General features: G+C 46.1%; 1 pseudogene; it reads left to right on the top strand.

Annotated features, from left to right (window-relative positions):
* The first annotated feature begins 744 nt into the window (after positions 1–744).
* On the top strand, positions 745–2,639 carry LOC105505390 (annotated as a pseudogene).
* Positions 2,640–7,441: the final 4,802 nt, after the last annotated feature.

Below are 7,441 nucleotides of genomic sequence, written 5' to 3'. Positions count from 1 at the left end.
GCACCAAAGCTGGACATAGTGGCACATGCCTGTAGTTCTTGCTACTTGAGAGACTAAGGTAGGAGGTTCGCTTGAGCCCAAGAGTTGAAGGCTGTAGCGAGCTATGATTGCACCACTGCATTCCAGTGACAGAGCGAGATCCTGTCTCTAAAAAAAAAAAAAAGTAATAAAATAAAATAATTTAAAAATAAGAATGAGGCACTTAAAAGCTAATCAGAAGCTCAGGTTGGGAAGTTTTCTAAATGGTGAGTGTGGTAGGAAACCCAAAAGGTGGCACCCAGTGATCCTCACCTCCTGGTATTCATGCCTGTGCAACAAAAGGATTAACCTGGCCCCAAGAAGTATCTGGCCTTTACTCTTACTTTCTGGGAGGTAATCTCTAAACTGTTGGAATGTTCTTTGTTTACCTGGGGGCCTTGGGCCATGCCAGATGGTCTGTGCTAACAACGTGATATATGGTAGGGGCTCTGAACCGTGCATTTTCAGCTCAACCTCAGGAGGGGGTTGGACATGAAGGCCAGCCACACAGGCAGTCAGCCATGTCTACATGACTAATAAAAATTCTGGACACTAAGGCTTGGAGGTGCTTCCCTGGCTGGGAATATTGCATGTGTATTATCACACATTGTTACTGTGAGAAGTAAGAATTGCCTGCATAACTCCACTGGGAGAAGACAACTAGATGCTCTGCATTTAAAACTCTCCTGGGGCACAGCAGCTGCACGTCTCGGGGCTCCTGACCTCTTCACGTTTGCAGTGTAGCCCAAGTCGGTCAGCACTGGAGGACCTCAGCAGCCATGTCGAAGCCCCATAGGGAAGCCGGGACTGCCTTCATTCAGACCCAGCAGCTACATGCCATGTAGCTGACACATTCCTGGAGCACATGTGCTGCCTGGACATTCACACACCACCCATCATGGCCTGGAACACTGGCATCATCTGTACCAATAGCCCAGCTTCCCAATCGGTGGAGAAGTTGAAGGAGATGATTAAGTCTGGAATGAAAGTGGCTTGTCTGAACTTCTCTCATGGAACTCATGAGTACCACGTGGAGACCATCAAGAACATGCGCATAGCCACGGAAATTTTTGCTTCTGACCCCATCCTCTACCGGCCCATTGCTTTGGCTCTGGATACTAAAGGACCTGAGATCCGAACTGGGCTCATCAAGGGCAGCAGCACCGCGGAGGTGGGGCTGAAGATGGGAGCCACTCTCAAAATCATGCTGGATAATGCCTACATGAAAAAGTGTGACGAGAACATCCTGTGGCTGGACTACAAGAACATCTGCAAGGTGACGGAAGTGGGCAGCAAGATCTAGGTGGATGATGGGCTTATTTCTCTCCAGGTAAAGCAGAAAGGTGCTGACTTCTTGGTGACGGAGGTGGAAAATAGTGGTTCCTTGGGCAGCAAGAAGGGTGTGAACCTTCCTGGGGTTGCTGTGGACCTGCCTGCTGTGTCAGAAAAGGACATCCAGGACCCAAAGTTTGGGGTCGAGCAGGATGTCGATATGGTGTTTGCGTCCTTCATCCGCAAGGCATCTGATGTCCACGAAGTGAGGGAGGCCCTGGGAGAGAAGGGAAAGAACATCAAGATAATCAGCAAAATTGAGACTCATTCTGAGGTTTGATGAAATCCTAGAGGCCAGTGATGGGATCATGGTGGCTGGTGGTGATCTAGGCATTGAGATTCCTGCAGAGAAGGTCTTTCTTGCTCAGAAGATGATGATTGGGTGGTGCAGCCGAGCTGGGAAGTCTGTCATTAACAGTGATGTGGCCAATGCAGTCCTGAATGCAGCCGACTGCATCATGCTATCTGGAGAAACAGCCAAAGGGGACTATCTGGAGGCTGGGCGCAAGCAGCACCTGATTGCCCATGAGGCAGAGGCCACCATCTACCACTTGCAATTATTTGAGGAACTCTCCCCGCCTGGCGACCATTACCGGAGACCCCACGAAAGCCACCACCGTGGGTGCCAACGAGACCTCCTTCAAGTGCTGCAATGGGGCCATAATCGTCCTCACCAAGTCTGGCAGGTCTGCTCACCAGGTGGCCAGATACCTCCCATGTGCCCCCATCATTGCTGTGACATGGAATCCCCAGACAGCTCGTCAGGCCCACCTGCACCATGGCATCTTCCCTGTGCTGTGCTAGGACCCAGTCCAGGAGGCCAGGGCTGAGGATGTGGACCTCTGGGTGAACTTGGCCATCAATGTTGACAAGGCCAGAAGCTTCTTTAAGAAGGGAGATGTGGGCCAGGCGCGGTGGCTCACGCCTGTAATCCCAGCACTTTGGGAAGCCGAGGCGTGCGGATCATGAGATCAGGAGATCGAGACCATCCTGGCTAACATGGTGAAACTCCGTCTCTACTAAAAATACAAAAAATAAGCCGGGCGTGGCAGCGTGTGCCTGTAGTCCCAGCTACTCGGGAGACTGAGGCAGGAGAATGGCGTGAAGCTGGGAGGCGGAGCTTGCAGTGAGCCGAGATCGCACCACTGCACTCCAGGCTGGGCAACAGAGTGAGACTCCGTCTCAAAAAAAAAAAAAAAAGGAGGGAGGGAGATGTGGCCATTGCGCAGATTGGGTGGCGCCCTGGCTCTGGCTTCACCAACACCATGCATGTTGTTCTTGTGTGGTGATAGACCCCAGAGCCCCTCCTCCAGCCCATCCCACCTCCTTTCCCCAAACCATCCATTAGGCCAGCAACCCTTGTAGAGCTCACCCTGGGCTGTAATGTGGCACTGGTGGGCTGGGACATCAGAGAAGAAGATAAACGCCTTGCTGAAACATGGCTGTGTTTACAGCCTGCTCTGGTGGGACAGCCCAGAGCCTGGCTGCCCATCATATGGCCCCACCCAATCAAGGGAAGAAGGAGGAATGCCCAACTGGAAGCCCTGGGAGCCAGATGGCAAGAGGGTCACAGCTTCTTTTCCTGTGTGAACTCTGTTCCATTCCTTTAGAAAACAGATGCCCAGAGGACTCCCAATGCTGATCTGGGGTCAGGAAACAGCCAGTGAGAGTTAGGGGCCTTAGGGTATGGGGCAGTTGTTCCATTTAAACCGACTCTGGCCCTGGCCCTTACTTGCTTCCCCTAACCTCTGGGCCTCCCCAATTTGCACCTGTCCCTGCCCTCCACTAAGCGGTCCTGCAGCAAACATTCCACCCTCCACTTTCCATTTTCCCCAACTACTGCAGCGCCTCTGGGCTTGTTGCTATAGAGCCTACCTGTATGTCAATAAACAACAGCTGAAGTAAAAAAAAAAACTCTCCTGGACACTGTCCCATGTGCCTCTTCAGTGAGTTATGTGAGTCCTTCTAACAGATTGTCAAACATGACAGTGTCTCAGGGACCCCAAGCTTGCAGTTGAAGTCAGAAATCATGGTGGTCTTGGGGATTCCCAATATTTGCAATACCTTTATGTAGTCATGTTTCCTCTAGTATGGGATGGATTTAGGGACTTGCTTCTATCAAATAAAATGTGACAGAAGTGACAGGATGTCCATTTTAAGATTAGTTTATAAATAAGGTTAGTCTTCCATCGTGGGTGCTCTCTTTTGTGTTGCTTGCCCTGGGAGATGACAGCATTCATGTCCTGAGGTGGCCCTGTGGAGATGCCCACTCATCCTGTGACCAATAACCACATAATTGAGGTTGGAAGCAGATCTTTACCCCAGTTGAATCTTCGCATGAGACTGCAGCCCTGGCTGATAACTTGATTGTAATCTCATGAGAGACCTTGAGCCAGAGGTGCCCAGCTAAACCATGCCCTGATTCTCAACCTGGACAAACTGTAAGATAATAAATGTTTGTTGTTTTAAGCCACTATATTTGGGGTAATTTGTTAGGCACTGGGCTACAATATAAGGTGATCTGGTAGACCTTTGTATTGGGTATCCACAAATGTTTTTGTCTGGAGGTCTTTTTTTCTAGAGTGATTCAATTTATTCAGAAAAGAATTTTCCAATCTCCCAGGCAGCATATGCCTGGCTGCATGAGTTCAGGGTCCAGAGCGGGAGAAGAGAACTAAACTTTCATGCATTCTCTTCTTTTTAGCCCCTGTACAAACCCCTGTCATCTGGTGCACCTGATGTGCCTAAGTCTGGAGCCCTTCCCAGATCATTTATCTGGAGAGGTTGTTGCCTGGTTATGCCCAGCTGGAAAAGGGACCTGATGAGTCTAACGGCTTTGTTTATACACTTTCAACAATTTTCCTTGTTTTAAACCTAGATCCTGGTTCTCACCTTTTAAAGTCACTAGTGCTACTCATAAGAATAACTCCAGAGGATATGGATGTACCATGAAAGAGAAAGCTATAAAACTTTTAGGAGATAATAAAAAACAATACCTTTATGACCTCAAGATGGAGAAAGATTTCTTAATCTAGTTTCAAAAAGCATTAGTTATCAAGAAAAACATGATAAATTGGTTTACATTAAATATAAGAACTTTTGTTTATCTGAAAACATCATTAAAAGAGTACAGCCCAGGCGTGGTGGCTCACGCCTGTAATCCCAGCACTTTGGGAGGCCAAGGCAGGTGGATCACTTGAGGTCAGGAGTTTGAGACCAGCCTGGCCAACATGGCGAAACCCTGTCTCTACTAAAAATACAAAAAGTAGCCAGGCATGGTGATGTGTGCCTGTAGTCCTAGCTATTCAGGAGGCTAAGGCACGAGAATCACTTGAACCTGGGAGGCAGAGGGGTCAGGTACTGAGACCATGCTAGTGCACTCCAGCCTGGGCAACACAGCAAGACTCTGCCTCAAAATAAAATAAAATAAAATATCCCTGAAAATATAGTCTTGTAAATTGTTATTATATTCAAACAATAGAATACTATCCTTCCAAGAAAAGGAACTAAAGATATATGCAATATAGTGAATGACTCTTGAAACACATTTTAAAATAAAATAAATGACATATAAAATAATAAATACAGTATGATTATATTATATAAAGTCCAAAAATAGGCAAAACTAGAAATGCATACATAGATTGCAAAACTATAAACAAAAAAAAGCATGTAATTGCTATAAAAGTCAGGATAGTAGTTATCTATATAGGGGGAGAGATTATGATCAGGAAGGAATGCTAGTAATGTTGTATTTCCTGACTTGGGTAGTGCTTAATACATATGTGCTTTATAACTATTGATTATTCTGTAATTCATATTTTATGTATTTTTCTGTATGTCTGTTGTAGTTAATAATTAAGAAGTTTAATTCTGCTTTTCATTGCTGTTGTTTCTGTCATTCTTCTGCTATTTAAATGCTGTTTTATTTTTCTCATGGTTATTTTTATAATGACACCTTTATATATTATCTTTCCTCTTAAGCAATATTTATTGCTTCCCTGCCATGCACAACATGAGCTGTATCCTCTTCCTCCTGTCTAACCTTCTTCTCTTTCTCCATTCAATTTTAGTAAAGAACATTACTGGGCCAGGCGCGGTGGCTCAAGCCTGTAATCCCAGCACTTTGGGAGGCCGAGACGGGCGGATCACGAGGTCAGGAGATCGAGACCACCCTGGCTAACACGGTGAAACCCCGTCTCTACTAAAAACTACAAAAAAACTAGCCGGGCGAGGTGGCGGCGCCTGTAGTCCCAGCTACCCGGGAGGCTGAGGCAGGAGAATGGGGTGAACCCGGGAGGCGGAGCTTGCAGTGAGCTGAGATCCGGCCACAGCACTCCAGCCTGGGTGACAGAGCGAGACTCCGTCTCAAAAAAAAAAAAAAAAAAAAAAAAATTACCTGACTCAGGGCTTACCTTTATTATACATTTATCCTTCTGCTTGACTTGCCACCCTTGAAGATACCTTTAAATTCTGAGCAATTACAGATGAAGCTTTCAAGACTTATGCTACTTCCAAATTATCTCTCCTTTCTTCCATTTATTTTTGGCAGTTCAAGTTTTCCTACATTGTCATAGTATGTAACATTCTGTCATCCTCATTCTCACCTTTATCTTTCTTATTCCTAGCCTTATTTTTGTTTTAAATTCTGGAGTTAAAAACATTTGATTCTTACTCTCAGTCCTGTAGCTAAAGTTTGCTCATTTTCTCTTGGCTGGCTGTAGTTTGCCGGTAGTTTCCTCAAGAGTATTGTTTATATAGTCAATATTCTGTGGGTTCTTGCTAGCTTAGAAGTATTTGTCAGCCGGGCGCGGTGCCTCATGCCTGCAATCCCAGCACTTTGGGAGGCCGAGGCAGGTGGATCACCAGGTCAGGAGTTCAAGATCAGCCTGGCCAATATGGTGAAACCCCATCTCTACTAAAACTACAAAAAATTAGCCGGGTGTGGTGGCCGGCGCCTGTAATCCCAACTACTTGGGAGGCTGAAGCAGAGAATTGCTTGAACCCGGGACACAGAGGTTGCAGTGAGCCAAGATCACGTGACTGCACTCCAACCTGGGCGACAGAGCGAGACTCCATCTCAAATAAATAAATAAATAAATATTTTAAAAAGGTGTTTGTCTGTAACCTTTATGTTTGAAGGACAGTTTGTCTGAATAAAAAGTCTTCGCATCAGTTTCTTTCCTTGAGTACAGTGAAGGTATTACTCTTCTGTGTTCTGACATTCAATTTCACTGTTGGGAAACCTACGTCAATCTGAATTTCTTTCCGTTTTAAAGGACTCATCTTAGGCCGGGCACAGTGGCTCACGCCTGTAATCCCAGCACTTTGGGAGGCCAAGGCGGGCAGATCACTTGAGGTCAGGAGTTCGAGAACAACCTGGCCAACATGGTGAAACACCGTCTCTACCAAAAATACTGAAAATTAGCCATGTTTGGTGGTGCACACCTGTAATCCCAGGGAAGCAGAGGGGCACACCTGTAATACTCAGGAGGCAGAGGCAGGAGAATCCCTTGAACCCAGGAGGGGGAAGTTGTAGTGAGCCGAGATTGTGCCACTACACTCCAGCCTAGGCAACAGAGCGAGACTCCATCTCAAAAATAAATAAATAAATAAAGGACCCATCTTTCTACCTGGCTCACCAAATAATTTTTCCTTGAAATTTGTATAAATTTACTTTTTACTTGAATTTATTTACTAACTATTGGTTCTAATAGTTCTGATGACTGTTCTGTTTCCTTTGCCCTGTATGGCCACTGAAATGACTGGAGACGGACTTTGTCGAGAACAAAGACAGAGGCCAAGGACTTTCACATTGACCTTTTAAGAGATATTGTCACCCTGGTTCCAAATAATCCTGCCCCTGTTAACTCTATTTTATAGAACTTTGTTAGGCAGCAACATGAAAGAAAAAAACAGGCCAGGTGTGATGGCCCATGCCTGTAATCCCAGCACTTTGGGAGGTTGAGGCAGGCAGATCACCTGAAGTCAGGAGTTCAAGACCAGTCTGGCCAACATGGAGAAACCTGTCTCTACTGAAAATACAAAAATTAGCTTGGCATGGTGGCATGCGCCTGTAATCCCAGCTACT

The sequence above is a fragment of the Colobus angolensis genome, unplaced genomic scaffold (assembly GCF_000951035.1).
Source record: "Colobus angolensis palliatus isolate OR3802 unplaced genomic scaffold, Cang.pa_1.0 Scaffold124, whole genome shotgun sequence".
Lineage (NCBI taxonomy): Eukaryota > Metazoa > Chordata > Mammalia > Primates > Cercopithecidae > Colobus > Colobus angolensis.
The sequence above is the reverse complement of the archived record's forward strand: the minus strand, read 5'-3'. Positions and strand labels throughout refer to the sequence as shown.